The sequence below is a fragment of the Eptatretus burgeri genome, chromosome 3 (assembly GCF_056783735.1).
Source record: "Eptatretus burgeri isolate ZD-2024b chromosome 3, Ebu_testis_v1, whole genome shotgun sequence".
NCBI lineage: Eukaryota > Metazoa > Chordata > Myxini > Myxiniformes > Myxinidae > Eptatretus > Eptatretus burgeri.
The window spans coordinates 103,919,291-103,942,688 of record NC_140963.1 but is presented as its reverse complement, the minus strand read 5'-3'; the positions used below and the strand labels follow the sequence as shown (position 1 = coordinate 103,942,688).

At 39.4% G+C, this 23,398-nt stretch overlaps 1 protein-coding gene and 1 long non-coding RNA gene across 5 annotated transcripts in view; one reads left to right on the top strand and one right to left on the bottom strand.

The window, feature by feature from the left end:
- KCNH6 (potassium voltage-gated channel subfamily H member 6) overlaps window positions 1-23,398 on the bottom strand; it is a 556,858-nt gene that overhangs the window by 391,014 nt on the left and 142,446 nt on the right. The window lies entirely within an intron of this gene.
- On the top strand, window positions 16,730-18,003 carry LOC147030569 (uncharacterized). Its single transcript, XR_015056448.1, has 4 exons — window positions 16,730-16,958; window positions 17,255-17,468; window positions 17,594-17,660; window positions 17,829-18,003. It is a non-coding gene; the product is annotated as an uncharacterized LOC147030569 (long non-coding RNA).

The window sequence follows — 23,398 nt, the reverse complement described above, 5'->3', positions numbered from 1 at the left end:
ATCTTTTATGTCCAGCCTATGGCTTTGAGCTCCAAGTATCATTTGTTCAAAGAGATTTCTGTCAGCATGTAGGATTATGTCCTTTTCTCTGCCTTTTGTGCTGACTTTCTTTTTACACATATCTGAAAATGCCTTCAGTTTTAATTTTGTCAATCTGTCATGAAACTTGGTTGTAGGCTGTGCAGACTCTAGTCTTTCCTCCTTTAATATCTGGTATGCTTTCTCTCCCACACTATGAGCATTTAAGAGATCTGTAGCGACCTCAGGAGATGCTAGGCGCCCAGTTGATACACAAATGATATCAACAGCATCACCATTTATAGGATTTACCCACCCATTCTCTAAGGTGTCTATGATTGCTGCAACCTCATGGTTGTCCTTCCGAATTATTGTAGGCTGGAGGTCAACATGAATACACTTTGAGTCATGATGTTGAACCATATCCTGTACCTGTCGCAGTGAAGTGCTTCTAAACTCAGCTGAAAGATAATACTTGGTAACTGCTGCTGGTTTGAGGCTGAATCCTTTGGTTCCTCCTGCTATTTGGGTATCACGATTTACTGTTTCCTCAATGGCCTGGTCCACAGGAATTTTACCAAATAGGTTGTTGAAACCAAGTTGAACAGAAAAGTTTCCCTGTTGAAACTCCTGGGATATTCCAGGATGTGAATCCTCCAGTCTTGTCACAGCTGCATCGCAGTAAATGTGATATAAATATATCCTACCAAGGTATTTCATGATATGCATTCATCAGTAGTAACAAATATAAAAATGTGTTATTTTTCAATTATGGGGGTAGGGGGAACTGAATGTTAAATTTTCAAAATTCATTCATATTTTTTAGGTAAATAATACTTATCCAGTTATTGGCAGTGATTGGGGATGTTTTGGGCATATAAAGCATTCTCTTAAATACAATAGTCTTTGAGAGAAAGAATAAAGTGTCAGCCACAGAATTCCATTTTGAAGAATATTAGGGACTTAAATTCTCATAATATAATTTATTTCTCAATATATACCCACATCATTGACAATCTTTGTATTTACATCATACCAACCAATTACCTGTAACAAAATAAAAATATATTTGATCATTTTTATAAACATTTTGCATGTCCTGAAGCTGAAATTCAATTTTCCTAATTTTTTCCTGATTAAAAACAGAAAATCAAGGGTAACTACAGTACTGCTAAGCTACCACATTACGAGGGATACCCAGGCTTAAATGATGCCTGAGATATATACACATCTGAAAACTAGAGGGGGAGCACTCGGGAGAGTGCAAAACCTCCGCCACCAATACTGCTGGGTCACTCAAGTGAACCTGATATCTTATTCATTAAATATGATGTCAACAGTGCTGAAAGTTATAGTTCTTTTCTCCAACATTTTTTTTTGGGGGGGAGGGGGGTTGGAAATCACTTAAAACATGTGGAAATGCAAAAAAAAAGAAATCGAAATTTTGTTGAAAAAAGGGTTGCAAAAAATTTTTTTCTCTTACAATTATTTTGGGGGGGGTTGGAAATCACTTAAAACATGTAGAAATGCAAAAAAAACATTTTTTTTTCTCGAACAGTTTTTTGGGGAAGCGGGTTGGAAATCATTTAAAACATGTAGAAATGCAAAAAAAAAAATTTCCCCCTTTTTTGGGGGGGGGGTAATTTTTTGGGGGGGGTTGGAAATCACTTAAAACATGTAGAAACGCAAAAAAAAAACAATTTTTTTCTCTAAATTTTTTTTGGGGGGGGGGGGTAACAATTTTTTTGGGGGGGGGTTGGAAATCACTTAAAACATGTAGAAATGCAAAAAAAAATTCTCTATTTTTCGGGGGGGGGTAACAATTTTTTTGGGGGGGGGTTGGAAATCACTTAAAACATGCAGAAATGCAAAAAAAAAAATTTCTCTAATTTTTTTTGGGGGGGGACCAAGTACAAAATTTAATGGCATGAATCCTTGGACCATACCTAACCCCCCCCACCAAGTTTCGTCGAAATCCGTTGAGTTTTTCCGTATTATACTGTTCACAAACAAACAAACAGAAAGGGGTGAAAACAGTAACCTCCATCCATCTTCGAAGATCATAAACAATTGCCACTAATCCGATACCGATTCATGAAAATTAGGGCCTTGGCCCATGGACTAATAGCTCAACGGAGTACTTCTCTCTGCGATGGGCTGAGGCACCAGCATCACATCCGTCTCTCCTGGATTATGTGGAATCTAAAGCTCTCAAAAGTATTGGAATCTGCCGTGATGAAGCCGAAGCACAAGGTTTGTTTCATTCACATCGCAGGAAGGTCGGTTGATCTCTCTTTTTTTTTTTACTGCATCTTCTCCAATGTGCCTTCTGCTCTCTGTCCTCTAACCCTCCCTATCCATTCCCGGATGTGTTCTATTGTTCTAGTAACCCCCTCCTGGTTAAACTTCCAAAGTCCAGACTGACCACACCTCAACTCTTCTGTTCCTCGCTTCTCCCATCTATGAAACCACATTCTCGAGGCTGTTCTGTCTAACTCTTCCCTCCATGGTTCAATCAAGCATGTGTGCACCACTATCTCTGATCCATGATCTTTATTACCCCATTAACCTTTCCTAACCCAGCCATCTTACTTGATAATTTAATAGTTTCCTTCCCTTCCCCCTTTCCTCTTATCCTATTCATTAATTCCCTTGATGTTTGTCCCACTGTCAGATTTACCTTGCTCTTGCATGTGCCTCATTCCTGCAAAAAAATTAAAAAGCAGACAGGAAAAATCATTTCTTCCAATGAAGGGCCAGAAGAGGTGGCTTTCCGATGCTTTATTTGCTTTAGATTGGAAGAAAATGCACAGCCAACCCAGTCAGCCTTTAATCATCTCTGTGTAATACAATGAATCTTCCCATTCAGTAGTTCCACGAACAATGATCATGGTGTGCCAACTGGACAGCAATGTGATATGTAAAAGAAGACCAAACTACCAGAGGAAGAGGAAATTATTAGTCAGACAGAATGACAACGAATTTGGAAACAATAAATCAACTCCATCTTAAAATAAGATGACAAGTACTCGACTTTTTTCAGCTTTCACTGAACCTCTGCATATAATTGCTGTAGTTTATAATTACCAAAGCGGGAACACTTGCGGTGGTAGGGACACACTTTATGTTGCCAAAATTGGATTCCTTCAGCAACGTATTCTCTACATTCCATTGCACAGAACACAGTTCAGCAGCATTGAGATAGATACCATAGATGACAAAGCACCTCTTGTGAATCCAAAGCTGCAATTACCAAGAACAGCAGGGAAGTGGGCACAATAAAAGTAAGATAAAAATAGATTTTACCAAGCTAAAGTTCTCACATACATGACTGCTTTCATAGCCTCTGGCAAGAGAAGAAAAAGAAGAAAAGGAAGAAAAGGTTATCGTATATAATGCGATAAAATGAAAGCTCTGATTGTATTTTCAAATCCTGTGAGTACAAAGTGGCACCTTACAATTTCTACAACATCGGACATTGTGTGTGACTTGTTCCTAAAATCAGAGTTCTGCAGCAATGACTGCACTGTGCCACGGATTGACGTTAATCTGGAGACCTGCCCGAGATTGCCTTTCAGCTGGTGGACGTTCAAGATCCCACGACATCCTAAAATGACGAGTGGGGATGCTATTGCTGGGACCCTCACCAAATTGCAACTTATTGCCTAAACCTTCAGCAGGAACTACAACTGTGGCACAGCTGTGCCCCCTAGAAATGATGCAACCAACAGCCAACATGCTGCCCACACTCGGATCAGAATTGCGAAACCCCCATCTTCATGGCAGAATAATGCAAGTGCTGGATTAGTGGAGATTATGGCACTTCAATAATGCCTTTGGTGGACAATTTTGTGTTTGTAAATAAAAACAGGGATAATCATGTATGACCTCTGATAATGGAAGTGACTGCTTTAAGAGTGACAGATTGGCTGAAGCAGCAACACACTTCATTTGGATCTTTTTATTATACAATCTGAATTTCATGATAACTGGGTTCACAGGTCACAATCCAATATCTGGAGCTTATGATCAAAGTTTTGGTCAGCCAAGTTGTTATTGAAAGGAAAAGATACTGCTTTTAGTGAGAAGAATATTTAAGTGACACTGCAGTTGGAGCCAGAGCTGGCACCTCAATATCACTTGCCAAGTCATCATTTTCACTGAAGGTATCAATAGCCATTATACAAAACGCTACCATGCCATCCACCATTTCCATTAAAGGTAATGCTCATCTCTTGTATATCCCTTACAAACAGCCAGAATACAGTGCACATGGCTGTGTTGATCTCATCAGCAGAAGCAAGAAATCTTATACAGGTGCAGACATCTTTTGAATATATATTTTCATGTCAGGAAGAGGTGGAAATCTTATGTCATTTAACCTCCCACCCCCAGGATGCAAAATGTCCATGACATGTTGCTCTTCATAACGAATTGTGTTGTTGTGCAGGAAATCTTCTGTTTCCAGAACAACTGGTGTAAAGGTGTCAAAGGGGTTTAAGGGTGTGATGGCCAAATGGTCTGAAAAGATCTAAAGGTCAAATTGATAGGTCTCGACATAGTCATGCTGCAATAATATGTAATTAATAAATGTATTCACGGTCCAATACCATGTGATTAAATATACCATCAGAGATGGGGAATCCCCCACCATTGAATGAAAAAGGTCATACATATTCCAGATAATGAGGGAGGTGAATTGGAAACAAGACACCATTTGGTCATCATCTCAAAAAAGTTCCCCAGGGGTGAGGAACATAGTAACCAAAAATAATTGAAATCAGATAAGCAGTTTTCCATTTATTACAAAAAACATTTTTCTCAAGATGGCCGCCCCAGTCGGCCATCTTGGATCCGGCCACGCCCAAAATCAATAGAGTTCTTCCTTTTCAGGTGGTACATGTGTGACCCAAATTTCAAATCGATATGGCAAACAGTTTATGAGTTATCGCACTCACGGCTATAAATGTTGATGCCTGGACGGACGGACGGATGGACAGCCGGACAGCCGGACGACCTGGGTGACAACAATATCCCCCTTCCGCCATGCGGCGGGGGATAAAAACTTTATAGAAGTACAGTGTGCGCCTTGGCATCATTATATGGTAAGATTAGTGAGATGCAGTGGGCATGATGACATGAGACGAAGGCATGGACATGGGTTGTGGTGGGCTGTATCCAAGAGGCTTCACACACATTTGCCGTGCGAGTTATTCACGAAAATGTGTATGCATTCACAGTACATTACAGGAGCTCAACTATGCACTCTGAATTGAATGAGCAAAAGTCTAAAGGGTCGAAATACTATTAAAGGATCTAAATGTCTGAAAATGGTCTAAAAGTCTGAAAAGTGTGAAAGGTCCTAAAAGGTCTAAACAGCGTCTAATGGATCTAATGGTTCCAAAGGGTCTAAAAACTAAGGTTCTCATAGTCCATAATTAATAGATGAAGTCATGGTCCAATGATACGTAATTAATAGACGTACTCACAGCCCAGTACTATGTAATTAAAACTTGATAGAAATAAAGTACAGCCCTCACATTCAAACGGTACATGGTACATAATTAATGGACGTACTCACTTGGGTCGACTGAGGCTGCACCATGTTTTTTGGTTTTATACAGATATAAAAACTTATTGTACATCTGGCAACGATGGTTGGCGGACTGTACTGAATAGTGAATTCCAACATGAACCACATTTGTCGTTAAAAGTGGTCTGTTGCCACTCGTGCTTTACAAGGAAAATAATATTAAAGCATTAACCACACCTATTTAGGTGTGATTGACACATGTTGCCACAGCCCCACCCCACCAGGTTGATTGACAGTCATAGTCCCGCCCACTCTCTTTTCCATTCCTTCTATACTATGCGTCGAGATACAGTTTTGCTTTTGTTTTGTGAAATCCTTTCAAGTTGTGGAAATTTTGAGTAGTCATACAACTTCCCACTCTAAAATGCAGGAGATTAATGTTCAAACGAAGTCCTGAGCTTAAACTAATTTTGAGTTTGGCTGTCAGAAAAAAAGAGGAGGTAGAAGTAGAAGAAGAAGAATAATAATAAGAGGAGGATGAAGAGGAAGGAAAAAATAATAACTTCTTTTTTAACGACCACTATGAACCCACTTTTTCTTGTGGGGTTGGCCAGGGGAAGCTTGGCCGAGTCTTCAACACACCTATTTAGGTATGACTGACACATGTTGCCGCAGCCCAATCTCCAACATGTTGATTGACAATCATGGTCCCACCCACCCTCTTTTGCATTCCGATTATTCCTATTACTAGCAGATACCCATCTTAGATGGGTATGGGGAACAGGATGGATCACAATACTCAGTTACGGTAGTTTTTATTTGTATGTTTTGCGCCGCATTCAACAATTCAGTTCATATTGGTGGTGTGTCTGGGTGCCCATGGTAGCGTTTGAGACCGGTCTCTTTAGATTGTTGGCCCTAACACATAGTGCCGGATGAGTAACACAAACCATTTGACATATTCATCGCTTCTATGTTACCTCCATAAACAGATTAACAACATGACAGGATAAAAGTCGTAAATGCTGAGTTAAACAAACGTCCTGAACTCAGGACTTAGTTAAGTAAAGCACGTCATCTGGGACTCAGCCATCGGTCTGCCACGGAACGCTGCTGATTGTGACGTCATCGATTCCCTCTTTGAAAATTCTATCTATATTCGATTTTTTGAATCCGCTATCACCTGCAGAAATACATTGAACACATAATGTAAAGATTTCGGAAGTATGAACAGAATATGTTCGGAGAAAAGTGTGTTCGAAGTTCCAAGCTTACGCCCATTATATTATGGATGAACCGGCTCGCCAGGCCTAATGTTCCACTAGTTAGGGCAGGAATTTGGAATTTAGCCATGGTGCAGGCGATAGAAAACCTACTCTTCACAAAAGACACCATGGGATATTTAACGTCCACCAACTTACTAATGCCGGCAGATGGCACACTATAATAATAACTCCTATAAAAGCCTGGCAAAAATGATGGGTTGGAATTATTTTATTCAAAATATTCAGACTGGAGGATATTATGATTTGTGGTAAGAAAAAGCATTATTTTAAAACACCACATGTACAATTTTTTTTTCTTTTGTTCTGAGACCTTTCATTTTGAGGGTTCAGCCTCATGATTGTGCCAAAGCCGAAGTCGCAGCCTTGCGTCAAGTGTGCTTAAATCTTCTTTATTTACAAGACATCACACATATGTAAATGAACACTCGTTTTACTCTGCGCATGTTACACATCACGTGCAGAGAATTTCACCTCCCTGCGTCTTGAATTTATTGTTTGTTTTTTTAATGCTTCTGTACACCGCCATTGAGGCCTGGTTGCAAGTCACCGTCCACATTTCCAAAAGAAGAGACGTAATTACTCTTCAATGGAAAATGTTTTTCGAGTTTTTATCCTGAAAAATAAACCGTAGAAACAGTCGTGTTCAAAGATTGGCCTTTAAACCAATCTTAAATCATCCTTTTGAAGGGGGACAGACATCACACAAACAAATACGCAAACACACATTTTGTTTTACATGGTGGATAATAATAATATTAATAATAATAACAATAATAATAACAAAGTCGTTATTTTGAGTACATCATTTTTGTTGTTCAGTAATGTTGTCAAAAGGTTGAATAAGTGTTATTGGATGTGAAATCCTCCAAAGACAACGAGTGGGTACTTTATAGGTTTACGAGTTTGTATCTTGGTAGATTTTTTTGAGGATTCGTATTGTATTAAACCTATGGAGTGTCCATGCCATATAAACATCTTCTGACTTCCTGATTTAATATATACACAACATACCAAAGATGAGAGAATTTTGCCACAAGCCCTCATAACGTCCAGCATACTGGAGAGGTGGTAATAAAATGTATTCTCTAAAGGTTTCCAAGTGACCTTAAACAGAAGCTCCTTTAATAAAGAAAAATTGCCTGGGGTCTACACAATAATTTTCTCACCAACAATCACTGTAAATCGAGTCCCCTCCACCCCATTTTTTTGTCCTTTGATTTCTACCACTTATCTAAATTTGTCTGAAAGTCTATGATGCCCATCTTTATTTAGGCCATGATGCATGCATTCCAAACAATATTTCTCTGGATTTTCTGAAAGGAAACAATGATGAAAAGGAAAATTTGCAATGATTGTGCAAAATGGTCCTAAATAGCTCGTCTGATTGGCCAATTAAAATAACAGCAGGGATTGGCGAGGAGAGGCACCGCTGCCTCAGATATGTAACCAAGAGATCACATACTGTTCAACGATATATTGTGATTACTTGTATTTGTACAAATATTATAACTTATTTTGCATGCAAAGTACTCTACAAACCCAGCTCAGAGGAACATATGACTGACCCTAAATTCCACTTCTGTGTCAGTCGCTGGAGGTAATATGAAAATGTGCAAAATGGTAATTATACCTTGCTTAGTATTGCTGGGTTACAGTCAATGTCCTTTTTGTCACTTTCTTTACTGTTACATCAGGTGACCATTTTCACATTACAATTTGAGCCCCTCTGCCTCTTGGTGCCATGACCACAGGTTCAAATGTCATACAGATTAGAATTATCCATTCTCCTTATTCCATTGCTATACATTCTAAAAGTGCACTTGTCTTTTCTAATATTATTGCCTCACATGTGATATTTGAACATGCTCTTCCATGAGCCTTTGAAACCATATGCTATCATTGCAAACCACGTTTAATAACCCAAGGTTCTTCACTTGACTGATGGCCAACGGGCCAGCGGATGGAGTCCAAAGTTGCATTTGTTTAAAAGATAAAGCACAATTAAGTGATATCTCCAATACCTCGCTCTCTGTACCCACCATACCAGGTTGCACCCAACTGCTCATGGATTCTGTGTCTTTTGCACCTGACAAGGTGGAGAGGTTTCGAGCAACCCTCGACTCTGACTCTGCAACTACACAGACCCCATCAGCTCACATGTTCTATAAAACCTGCTCTGATACCCTTGCATATCCTCTTTTTTTGCTCTTTTTACACAATCATTTGCCATAGGTCATCTTCAATCTGCTTGGAAATCAGCCAACATCACTGCATTACATAAAAAAGTGCAAAAAACGATCACTTTAAATACAGACCTATCAGCTTACATCCAATTATATATCAGCCAGGTCATGGAATCCACCATGATAGTAAACATAAAACCATTCCTTTTCTACAAAGACCTCATCGCAGATCATCAACACAGATTCAGACCAGGTTACTCTACCTTGGACATGCTGCTTCTGTTCTTCAAACAATGGATGGAGGCCTTGTATCTCAGACATTTGATCAGAGCCATCTCTCCAGACATATCTTAAGCTTTTGAAAAAAATCTGGGATCCGCTCTGCTCTCCAAAAACTTTCTGCCTTGGGCATCCAAGGCCAACTCCACCCATGGCTTACTGACTCCCTCTACTCTTGCAGCCAACAGGTGGCTCTCAACAGTATTGTTTCATCTCCTCTCCCTGTCAAGGTTAAAATACCTCAACACAGTGTTCTGGCCCCATCCTATTCCAAATCTCCATCGACAATCTCTCTCACTCTCTGGAAAATCCCCTTTATTTATTTGCTGATGACACCACCCTCTGCCGTGACGTCCCTCATCTTTCGGATAGGCAGGCTGCAGCCTCTTCCCTCTCGAGACCTTGATTTAAAAAAAAATACAGGGTGTTCAAACACCTGGAATATGTCAATCTTGACAAATCTCACACACTCCGCCTTTCTCTCTGAAAGGATGTCTGGCAAACCCTCCCATCGACTTTCTTAACAATCCTCTGAAGATCACTCAACCTCTTGGGTCTCACTATCAGCCATGATATTTCTTGTTCAAACCACATTTCAAAGTTGGCCTCCAAAGCCAACCGCCGACTGGGCATCCCGTCATGCAAAGCCTTTCCTTGGCCGACCTGAACAAATATCCACCTACAGTCATGGCCAAAAATATTGGTACCCTTGCACTTTTTTCAAATAACACACCATTTATTTCAGAAAATAGTTGAACTTTAAAAATATTTTGGTGTCCACATATGTATTTCTTTGGTTTGCAATGGAACAAAACAAAAAAGCTGAAAAAAATTCTAAATCTTTGCTTATTCCATACAACAATCCTAAAATGGCCTGGACAATATTATTGGAACCTTTTAGAAGTTGTTAGGATTTTGCCACAGTGTTAGACAGAGGACAGATGAGACAGAGAATGTCCTGTGGACACATAACACTGAGGAGTGTTACAATTTCCAATGGTGGACAAGGCACTTCGATCAACTGCCAAACAGATTCAAGCTGACCTTCAAACACAACGTATGACAGTTTCAATTCACACCATCTATACAACAGTTTCAACTCAATGAAAGGGGGTTCTATGGTAGGAGACCCAGGAGGACCTCACTGCTGAGAGAGAGACATAAGAAAGCCTGACTGGAGTTTGCCAAAACACACCTGAACAAGCCAAAATCCTTCTGGGAGAATGTCCTGTGGTGATTAGATTTTAAGCAGGTGATTCTCATTTACTTTGGAATTTAACTCACCAATGGTGAGTTGCAGGTGCCTGAAATATAAAAAAAAATCACTCATTGCCACTTTGAATCGAGAAAAAGGAGTCATTCTGATGTTTTGTGCCACTGTGTGTACCACAATGAGCATGGAGAAAAGAAAGAAAACCAGAGAATTGTCTGAGGAGGTCAGACACAAGATTGTAGCCAAGCATGGACAATCTCAAGGCCAAAAGTCCATCTCCAGAGACCTTGATGTTCCTGTGTCCACCGTACGGAATGTTCTCAGGAAGTTTAAGGCCCATGGCACTGAAGCCAACCTTCCTGGATGTGGCCACAAGAAAAAACTTGATCGAAGATTGTAGCGGAGGAGTGTTACAATTTCCAATGGTGGACAAGGCACTTCGATCAACTGCCAAACAGATTCAAGCTGACCTTCAAACACAACGTATGACAGTTTCAATTCACACCATCTATACAACAGTTTCAACTCAATGAAAGGGGGTTCTATGGTAGGAGACCCAGGAGGACCTCACTGTTGAGAGAGAGACATAAGAAAGCCTGACTGGAGTTTGCCAAAACACACCTGAACAAGCCAAAATCCTTCTGGGAGAATGTCCTGTGGACAGATGAGACCAAATTAGAGCTTTTTCGTAATTCACATCATCTCTTTGTTTACAGAAAATAAAATGAAGCCTTCAAAGAAAAGAACACCTTCCCTAGTCAAACATGGAGGAGGTTCAGTGATGTTTTGGGGTTGCTGTGCTGCCTCTGGCACTGGTTGCCTTGAATGCGTGCATGGCATCATGAAATCAGGAGATTAGCAAGGCATTTTGGAGAGCAATGTTCAACCCAGTGTCAGAAAGCTGGGTCTCCATCGAAAGTCATTGATCTTGCAGCAGGACAATGACCACAAACACATTTCAAAAAGCACCCAGGAATGGTTCAAGGCAAAACGCTGGACTGTTCTGAAGTGGCCAGGAATGAGTTCAGATCCAAATCCCATTGAATACCTGTGGGGAAATGGCAGTTGGGAGAAGGCACCCTTCAAATCTGGGATAACTGGAGCAGTTTGCACAGGAAGAGTGGGCCAAACTGCCAGTAGAGAGGTGTAGGAAGCTCGTTCATGGCTATAGGAGGTGTTGACTGTCGTTATTTTGTCAAAATGCTGTGCTACCAAATATTAAGTCGAGGGTGTCAATAATTTTGTCAATGCCATTTCTTTGTATTTTCTGATTTAAAAGTATATATTAAGTTCTCAATCAAAAACAAAGGTTCTGCAATATTAACAGTGAAATAAAGAATTGTGGAGACCAAATAGTTTTGCCAATTTCAACTTATTTTTTGAGAAAATTGAGTTAATTGAAAAAAGTGCAAGGATGGCAATATTTTTGGCCACGACTGTACAAGGCCTTCATTTGCGGTTTCAATGAATTGCTGCTCTCCCTACTGGGCTGGTACCCATGCCTCACATTTTTCTCAGCTTGACGCAATGAAAACCAAGGCCTTGAAGTTTAATGGAATCTCCCGCGATGAGGCCGAGTCGATGGGCCTATCCCTTTCACATCACAGACAGGTCGGTGGTCTCTGTCTTCTCCAACCTCCTTTATGGTCTTGCACCCTCTGCCCTTTCCTTGTTTTGCCTCCCCCTGCCCCCACCCCCACCGCCAGGTTTCTGCAGGATGCACATGGTCCAAAGGCAATCCCCTTCTCGAGAAACTCTAAAAATCCAGAATCACTGCTCAGCTGCATTCATTCGTTCCTCATTTTTCCCACCTGTGGGATCAATGTTCACATTCCCTCCAATGTTATTCATCTCTCCAAGTCATCGCGAAAGCTGTTCCACCACCATCGCAGATCACGCCACACAAAACCATGATCTTTTATACTCCCATTAACCCACCCCACAACCAACCTCCTTCCAAATTTTCAGTTTTTCCTTTCTGAGAGTTTGCTTCTGTATACACCATGTACACTCCTCCCCCTCATTCTTATCTACATTCCTTATATGTCCATTTCCGTCTATTTTGCCCATCATCCTTGCTGTTGTTTCCCCCACCCCTCTCTTTCTGCTGCTCCTTTTGCACTGCAGCATCCTAATCCATTGCGTCTTGCTCTTTCACAAAACTCGACTTTGTGCACAAAAAAAACAATACCTCTGCAAAAAATATTTTGCAGAAACTCGACAGAACTCAATAGTTCAACAACACATAATAATACAAATTCTAAAGAACATTTTTTGGTCTATAGAACATTTTTTGGAGGGACATGAAGCACACTGGTGCAGCACCGCAAGTTGCAAAGCAAATGGTGACAGGATCAGCTTCACCACACCCTCTCACTCTACATTTATATATATATATATATATATATATATATATATATATATATATATATATATATATATATATATATATATATATATATACAGTATCTTTCATTTGAGGAAGAATTTTCAACCGATTGATTTGATATCGATGTACGTATATCGATATACCGTTATGCAAAAAGTGCACGGTGAACCAAAATGAACTCCCTCCCTGCAGTTAACCAAAATAAACTCCCCTTTTCGCCTGCCGCAACCGATCCTGTTCGACTGAGGGCCCCGCTCACTACGGAGCACAATATTTCCATTTTCATGTCTGGGTTTTCGGCAGGGATCTACTGAAATCTGCTGCGGTGATCTCCTACGATCTACATCGACTGAAATTTGCTGCGGTGCTCCACTCCAATCTACGAGAAACACCTGCTCCTTAAGGGAGTGGCAAGGGTGTTTTCTTTTCTTCTCCCAGACAAGTTGTATGGGACATTTTCACAAAAGCGGGTCAGGTAACGGTAAAGAACAAACTCAAAAATCAACTTTCTTTGATATTCTCGAAATTGTGCTTGAACCCCTTATAAGGCCTAGAAAAATGTTCAAATGATGTCAGCAACGCAGGATCACCATGAGGCCTCTGCACTGACTGGGCAATATATGCTTGATAAAAATTATCGGACAGTCTTTACCGTTACCTGACCCGCTTTTGTGAAAATGTCCCGTATAACTTCCGGGAGTTTGATTTATTATTTAGCGATAATATCCACTTTTCAAGTTAGACTGTCCAGCGGTTTATTCTATTAAGATTTCCATTGAGAGATTCTTCCATTGTATGTATTATAATCTGCAAAATCGATGCGGCGGAGGTCTGCCGTAGAATTTACACGGAGAGAGAGATTGGGACCATACTCTGTGCAGAGCGTTGGTGCTGCCGAAGCAGTCTCCTTGGTTATTGGGCATAATCCTGGACGGGTCACACTCCGACAGTATACCAGCATGCTGGCACTCATTTTGCCAACCTCGGAAGGATGACAGGTCAAGTTAACCCCACCTGGTATTAATTCAACAGCTGAGTGGGATTTGAACTCAGGGCCCTCAGATCCAAAGCCCACCACCCTAACCATTAAGCCAACACCAGGCATGACTTTACATGGGTGCAGAGTTAAACAAAATAAACTCCTCCAAGTCTCTCGAAAACAAGACACCATAAGACAAGTCAATATCGGTAGCGCTTCTCATTGCAAATGCACTACATTTCATCACCATTATTCCTGTTTATCTCATATATATATATATATATATATATATATATATATATATATATATATATATATATATATATATATATATATATATATATATATATATATATATATATATATATATATATATAGCTCTTTCTAACAACTGATTGACTCACTCACAAACTGACTGATATTAAAGATCGGTACCTTCCAGGTGACGTAGAAAGCTGAAATTTTGCATGCCAATGGGCATTGAAGCCGGTACACCGGAAAAAAACAAAACAAAAAAAAAAACAACAGAATCATTGGATAACATCCATAATTAAAATATAAATAAATGCAAAAAAATAAATGCAGGTGAACGACATGAGACAATGGGGAAACATGGTAATTTTGTGTGCCGACGGACATCAAAGCTATTACACCAGGAAAAAAAATCCCCCCCAAAAAATCACAGAACCGTCGGAAAGCATCCATAAATGAAAATAAATCAACGAAATATAAAATGCAGGTGAGCGACCAGAGACAATGGGGAAGCACGGTTCGTATGCTTACACAATGTGTAAGCACACCCCACTAGTATATCCCAAACCAGCATGTATGCATCTTATTTGGTTTTAATTTAAAAAATGACATCTCAGTTTCATGAATTATATTCTCTGTATCATCATTAAATAAACAAATTTCTTTCAATTATTTCATCGTGACAAGCTCTCAAATTTCAAATTACCTTCAAAGTATCGAGCCCCATTTTCTCAATGTGTGACTACTGGTACTGCATATAAAACTGAAGAACAAGGGTGGATAGTAAACCCTCAACGAGGTGGTCTTGGTCGACACCTGTATGTCTATTAATTATGTATTGTTTGAACGTGAGTTGGACTCTGAGTATGTCTATTTATTATTATTTATTGAACCTTGACGATGTCTATTAATTACAGACAATTGGAACATACCAGTTAGACATGTAGACCTTTACAGCCCTTATCCCTGTTAGAACCCAAGACCTTTTAGACACCTAGAGACCATTTTAAGCCTTTTAAGAATCTTTGTACACGATACACCCCTTAAAAAGCTTTAAAAAAAACTGAAGACCCATTAAGACACTTCAAATCCCTTTTAAACCCTGAACACTGGTAAGACCCCTGTGGACCCCACATAACCCTTAGTCCCATAAGACCCCATAACCCTGTAAGACCATCCATTGGAGGGCCTTCTGCAATAACACTTGAGGTTCACCAGTCAAAATCAAAAGGCTGCCCCAATAGTAAACCACATCAATACCAAGCTAAGAAGGTGCAAAATATAATTAATTGATTGAATTTCTCTTTCTTTTTTTCAGGTTCAGACAAGTCTCACATGGCAAAGAGACAAGTCTCACATGGCAAAGAGGGAAGTCCCACGTGGCAAAGAGGCAAGTCCACATGGCAAAGAGGCAAGTCCCATGTGGCAAAGAGATAAGTCTCACGTGGCAAAGAGACAAGTCTCACGTGGCAAAGAGACAAGTCTCACGTGGCAAAGAGACAAGTCTCACGTGGCAAAGAGACAAGTCTCACGTGGCAAAGAGACAAGTCTCACGTGGCAAAGAGACAAGTCTCACGTGGAAAAGAGACAAGTCTCACATGGCAAAGAGGCAAGTCCCACGTGGCGAAGAGGCAAGTCCTACGTGGCAAAGAGGGACGTCCCACGTGGCAAAAAGGCAAGTCCCAAGTGGCAAAGAGGCAAGTCCCACATGGCAAAGATGCAAGTCCACATGGCAAAGAGCCAAGTCCACGTGGCAATGAGACAAGTCCCATGTGGCAAAGAAGTAGTATCAAAAGGAAGGGTTTGATGCAGTAATGTGTCCCATTTCTCAAAGTCACAATATTTGCTCGCTTCCGCTCACTCATATTTCTCCTTTTCAAACTTGAACACATTACTTCGTCAAACACCTCCCTTTTGATATTACTCCCCTGCCGGGGGCTGGGCTTCACCTCCCTTTCATAAGATCATTTATTTGATCAAATTGAGTCGTCAAATAGAGATCCTATAAATACGTGTTTTATTTTCAGAAATAACTCAATTTATTCATCAATTTTTTTTAAAGGCGGCAGTAGCCCGTTTAAACCCCCAACCCCATTTTTATATTATTAATACTTATACTTTAAACCCATAAGGTAATGTATTTATTCCATCATTCATTATATATCTTTTATCATCAATTGCTGCTCGAGCTTTCTTACGAACAGTCTCTGAGAATATTTTGTGTTCATAATTTCTAATAAGATTCATCTCTCAATAAACATCGTTTCTCTTGCATATACATTCAAGGTAATGTTGAAAGTTATTCGTCTCTTTTAATACACTATTCTTTATACCTTGAAGTATCTTTGTTGAGCAGACATGAATTGATAAACCTCTCTTAATGCTCTTGTCTGAGCATATTTTGGTACCACTCATGTACATTAAACTTATATAGAGTCAACAAACATTTATGTTCTATTTTATAAAATTGTTTTGAAGCACTCATCTGTTATTAAATATTTTCTATACTCGAATATTTTCTCAAACACAAACATTAAATTTTTGAGGGAGTGGAACACAGTCTGACAGTTGTGCTGGGTGCAGCTGAAAAACAGGAAAGAGAACAATGAGACAAGCCTGGGAAAATATCCAAACTGACTTCCTCAAAAATGCTTAAATAGTGCAGAATTTCTCTCATTCGAAAATCTCTTTTTTTTTTACGGTTTCTCATTTCTCTCATCTTGACCCAACGGAAATGAACAAGAATTTGCTTTATGACCCAATGTTTGGCCCAACAGAGATGAACCATCTTTCATCTGAGGAAGAATATGACTCATCACAACATTGGTAAGTTTCATGCACTATTAAACTGTTAATGCAAGCCTATATAGTGCATGTGTGCGTGTCCATGTGTGTGTGTCTGTGTGTGATCGAATTGTGAGGAACAGAAATGAAAAAAATGAGGTGTGTGTGTGTGTGTGTGTGTGTGTGTGTGTGTGTGTGTGTGTGTGTGTGTGTGTGTGTGTGTGTGTGTGTCGTTAAGTCTGGCTTCCTTCTTGGGACTGTGGTGCAGTAATTGGTCTTCATTTTGATTGTATACGATTAATTACATAACTAATTATTTATGTTCCCTTTTATTGCAGCATTTCAAACTCACTCGCAGACGAGGTGAATTGGCATGCTAATGATCTTCACAAGGAATGGAAAGCTCTGAATGACGTCTTGGCAGAAATCCAGTTCGTTTTGTCAGGCATTTCACAACGACCTGAAAAAATGCATGAATAACCTGCCTCTGAGACCTCCGACATCACAGAATTTACCCAATGTTTCAACATCCTTTGAAGATTTTCTTGAAAGGTATCAAACATAATAAAATACAATGATGTTAAATTTCATTGTTCTCGGAAGATTTACTGGAAAGGTAGTACAAATAATAAAATACAATTATGTTAAATGAGTGCCTGTGTTTCCTGTTTTTACAGTGTCAATCACAAAGAAAGCACAGATATGTTGGCTCTTGTTCAAAACAGTCATCAGAGTCTACCCCAGGTAATTATTCATTTCTCTGACTGAATCGAATATATGAAGCTTAAGATATATTTACTTTTAAACCAAGATGTCATATTCTGACACCTCCTGAGGTATTCACAGGTGTGTCATTTAATATGAATACGTGTGTGTGTGTGTGTGTGTGTGTGTGTGTGTGTGTCTTAACAGGAAAGAAACACTCAGATGATTCAAGTCCCCTCACTGACTCACTCAAACAAACATTATATCATAAAATCTGTTGTAGATATTTCAATGTGAATTATATTGTACGTTTTAAGCATTAATTATAAATGCTTTACTTACAATTATTAAATTCTCAATTATACAAAAAAGGAGAAAGGAGGTGTAAAAAAAAAGAGTGGGGGGGGGGGGGTAGGTGCGCTCCCCCAACGACCCACCACCACCTCTCACCCCACCCCTCCCTTCCCCTTATGTGTGTGGGGAAGGGTGGAGGTGGGATGAGGGGGGGTGGTGGGTTAAAGGTGGGGGTGCATAAGGGGAGGGGAGGTGTGGGATGAAGGGGTGTGGCTTTGTGGGTGTGGCTTGTGTGAGTGGGGAAGGGTATGGGGTGGGATGAATGGGTGTGCGGAGGGTGGGTGTGGCTTGCATGGGTGTGGCTTGTATGGGTGTGGCTTGAATGGGTGGAGAAATATTTTAAATTAAATAAACATGTTGTGTGGCGAACCAATGAGCTAATCATTGTATGACGGATGTGGATATGATGGATGTGAATGTGGTGTGTGGGTGTGGCTTGTATGGGCGTGGCTTGTGTTGGGAGTCAAATAAGGGGTGGAGTCAATTTTTGAATGTTTTATATTTTAAATTTATTATCTTTGTGTTTTGTAATTCCTGTGAATAAAATGAACCTAAAATCTCTTCTACTTTTAAATAGTATAATTTGTAAGTCCAAGGAACTGTATCTATTACTTCAATTTTTATCCACCACTTAGTATAACCTTTTTCAAAATGAGATTTCCACCTATATATTCTTCCTATATCACCAACTGTTAACTTAGGCTATCTGAGATTAATCTCTTTTTCATATTTTAATTTTGTAAATGTTTCTGATGGCTTGGATTTTGTTGAGGTAAGAATCATATCGTTGGACTTATCTTCAATGTCCTCAATTAAAGATAACCATTGTTGAGAACCGAGTCAAGGAAATTGTTCATATCGTCTCTCTTTAATCGTGCGATTAAAACGCTCAACAGCAACCACTTTTCCTTCATTAAAGGTACTGTATAATGCAAGGCCGGTATTTTAAAGAAAATTCAGAAATGTTTTGTTGTCGAACTCTGTGCCCAAATCAGTCCACAATTTTTTTTAGGTTTTCTCTTGCTTTTATTAAATATCTGTTGGAAGGCAAACATAAGAGTATTACCTGTTTTGTTTTTCAAAGGGACAACTCACATACATCGACTCCTCAAATCAATAACGGTTAAAGCATACTTGTACTCCTTATCATTATTGAGTTCAATCAAGTCAGCGGACCAGATATAATCAACTTCTTTGGAATAAATCTTCCTTCTATGAAACTTTGTGATTATTAGTTTATGTAATTCATCAGCTAATTGCGATTCAATCTTAATGACATCAATTAGAGCCTCTAAGTTTTTTGAATTTCCAAGCCCAAGTTTCAATTTAGCACTGATCATCTTCTTCACGATGAACCTATCAATTTTTTCTCTCAAGGTTGGATTTTGGATCAAAGAAATTATACAACATTTCTCGATCTGCTTCGTGTTTTTCATCCAATATCGTGCTGTTTCCATAATCAATATCGTGCTTTATACACGCTTCATCAACTCTGTTTATAGGATGAGCCCAAGGTTTAGGATTGTTAGCCTCATCTAATCTTTTATCCAAGTTTGTTCCTGGACCACAGAAAGAATACACTGGTATATGTAATTTCCCTGGTATTCCAGTTGTAAATGTACTTCCTGATCAAAATTTTTTTTTGTATATCTCCCCCATGTTTTTGTTTGGAGATTAATTTACTACTTTTAGAGCCACACACTCAACAGATCCTTTTTTGTATAACCCCATTATTTTTACTTTTAATATACGAGATATTTTTAGAATTTGATTTATTTTTACATTTGAGACAATAACTCATTTATTTATGAGAAAAATTCCAACAGAGTGTGAAAACCTTTTGTTTCCAACATGTACATTTGAATCTTACTTTTTAAAATAGAAAGATCTCGAGAAAGGTCTTCACTCTCTCCTCCATTTATTGAAGAAAAAAATGTAAAACTTTAACCAAAGACAATTAAACTAACATCAGCAATAATATAATCTTTTCCTTTTTTCTCTTCTTTAAGGCCCGGTCACACCTTGATGTTTTAGCCAACGTATGCCGATTTTTTTAATTTTTTTTCTAAAACGCTGGCACACGTTGAATACGTTATGGGTAAGTTTTGATAACATTGAGAGCACGCTGAAAAACACTGCCATACGTCGTTGTACGTTGGCTTTAAACGTTGTGCTTTTTGGTTGTCCTCAAATTTTTGCATGCTTGAAATTTCACGATGTATGCCGGCGTATGACTCACACGTTCCGCTACACTGGCCACAAGTTGTATGCACGGTCTGCGATCGTTGACAGACGTCAACACATGCTACTTGTAAGTTAATCATAAGTTGAGACACGCCGAGGTAATGTTTAGCGTACCCGAAACTTATTTCTAACCTATGATTAACGTGTTGTTGGCACGTTACGCGATCGTTGCCACACGTCGACAGACGTTACTTTTAAGTTACTCATAGGCTGAAAGACGTCGGTATAATGGATCGTCCTTGCGTCAGCGTCCATGGCCACGGCCAGGACACTTATTTGCAGCATTCTTCAAACTTTTCTTCGGCATGACGAGGATGTTCACACTTTGATGTCTAGCTTGGCTATGATTCCAATTGTCCATCGGCAGCGTCTATTTAAAATAGTCGAGTTTGAGCGTTTTAACACGTTCAGAAGAAACGCTTCAAATTTCCAAATCCCAGCGTCAAAAAACAAAGGCGAGTGACAGCAATTTAAATCGTTCATTGTAAACAATGAAAATAGCTGAGTGGTACCGTTTAAAAGTCGTTGAGTGTAAAAAAGAATCCAATTGTTGAGCGCAAGCATCTACTTTCAATAGTGGAGATGCAGCCATTTAAATCGTTGAGTGGCAGCCTATGAATAGCAAACCCCACGTCACCGGCAAAGATAAACTGCCGCACGATATGGATAAGTTAGGCTATCGTTGGGCATAGTTTGTGAACGCCGGCTTCACAATAATTATTTGTTGGTATATCGTATCTATAAGTAATCAAAGCGCTCTATGCACATTATTAGTTCATTGTGCATTTGTCCAACCCGTTATGAATAGACCTAAATCGTAAAAACAAGCTATAGCTCATTGTTGAAAAAGCCCCATAAAAAAATTAGCCGCGAAGAACTTCAAACAATGGTGAAAAGATGTCTCCTACCCGTGGACACGCAGACGCAAGGACAATCCATCATAACCCACACCCTCCCCCTCACACTCACCTACTACTGCCAACATGAACAAACAACTACTAATACTAATACTAATACTGATACTGATACTGATACTGTTACTGCTGACATGGACATCGACTCAAAAAGGACTCAAAAACACTGTTGGGTTCCCCTTTTATGAGCAGCATTTTTATATACCAATTCCCAAAACCGCTGGGAACACGTCTTTATATGGCAGTTGTAAGCTAGAAACACGTTCATTTATTTTTTTTTGTCGACCGGAAGACGTCATTGGAATACGTCTACATACGTCGATGTGTGTTGGGACTACGTAAAGAATTGGTTCAAAGCACGTCAAACATAAGTTAGAAATAAGTTTCGCGTAAAAAAGACATTACCGTGACGTGTTTCAACTTATGAGTAGCTTATAAGTAGCCTTTGTGGACGTGTGTAAGCGTCCACATATCGTGTGTAAAACTTATCCCCATCGCATGCGGAACATGTGTCATACGCAGAGTACGTCGTAAAATTTTGAACATGTTTAAAATTTCTTGACGTACTCTACTTACTACGACGTATGATAGCGTACTTTAGCGTTCCACTCACGTATACCAAACTTACTCATACCGTATTTGACGTGCCCCAACGTTTTAGACACATTTTTCTGAGGTCGGCATACACTGGCAAGATCGCCAAGGTGTGACCGCGATGTTGACACTTCCATTTCTACGGCAGTTATGATTCGAATCGTTGTGCGTCAGCCTTTTAATAGGCTACGTCACGACATCGTCGGCGATGCGTGCAACGCGCTATGCCTAAGTTAGACTATCGTTGGGCATCGGTTGTGTAGGCCGACAACAGGTTCAGCATTCGTTGATATAAGTTATCTATAACACAACGAAACGTTCTGTGTCCGTTACTAATGCGTTACACATAAGACCAAGTCACTATGAATACGTCCGAATCTTAAAAAAAAAAACATCAAAAGTTCAACGTAAGCCAGCGTTTTACATAAATTTTAATACGTTGCCATCGCTGGCTAAAACGTCAAGGTGTGACCGGGCCTTTATCTCCACTTTCTCAGTAAAATCTTCTCTCTGAAATCGCTGTTAATACTCGACGTATATATTTTTGCAAGACTTGTTAATTCTTTGTTTTCCTCCTCAGTGCATTGAGATCGATTTATTTTCTGTAACACCTCCAATCTTTTTTTCAATCTCACTGATTTCGATATATATATATATATATATATATATATATATATATATATATATATATATATATATATATATATATATATATATATATATACATATGTTATTGTTGTTGTTCATCTTTCAGCTGCTCCCGTTAGGGGTCGCCACAGCGGATCATCCGTTATGATCCGCATAATGATTTGGCACAGGTTTTACGCCGGATGCCCTTCCTGACGCAACCCTGATCACCTCTTACGACACAGGGATCAGGATTTGGGTTTCGCCATGATTCCGGGCTGCTCTACACCCTGCCCAGTGCAGAGCCCCCGTCCTCAAGCGATCCTCCAACCCAAGCCTCCGAGTCGCCGGATTACAGGCGCACGCCACTACGCCCGGTCATATATATATATATATATATATATATATATTTATATATATGTATATATATATATTCTCTCTCTCTCTCTCTCTCTCTCTCTCTCTCTCTTTCTCTCTCTCTCTCTCTCTCTCTCTCTCTCTCTCTCTCTCTCTCTCTCTCTCTCTCTCTCTCTCTCTCTCTCTCTCTCTCTCTCTCTCTCTCTCTCTCTCTCTCCTCTATTTTCTCCCTCTCCTCTTTTTCTCTTGCCTCATTTTCTTCAACTCCTTCCTCATCCATTACTACCCTTGAACCACTTTCACCCCAAAGAATATCAGACATATATTCATCTGCATTTCTTGATATTCCTGATTCCAATTATTATTTTTTTTTTTACAACAGGAAACCAATAAAATTTTGTTCTGAATTTCTAAAAGAGCCTTGTATTTTCTCAACTTTAAATTTTTTTCATTATTTAACATTTCAGTAAAATCCAAAGTTTTTGGTTTAGCAACATCAGTACAACACCAATCTTTCATTGAAAGCACCCCATTCTTCTTTTAGAGAACATATTTATTAAAGCACTGAATACCCGTTTCTTGTAGGTATGCTTGGATACAGAAATGATAATTTTCTTGAAGCCTTCTTGCAGTTATTTATGTATCAGAAATATATGACAGATTAATATGATGGCAGGTAATACCTCC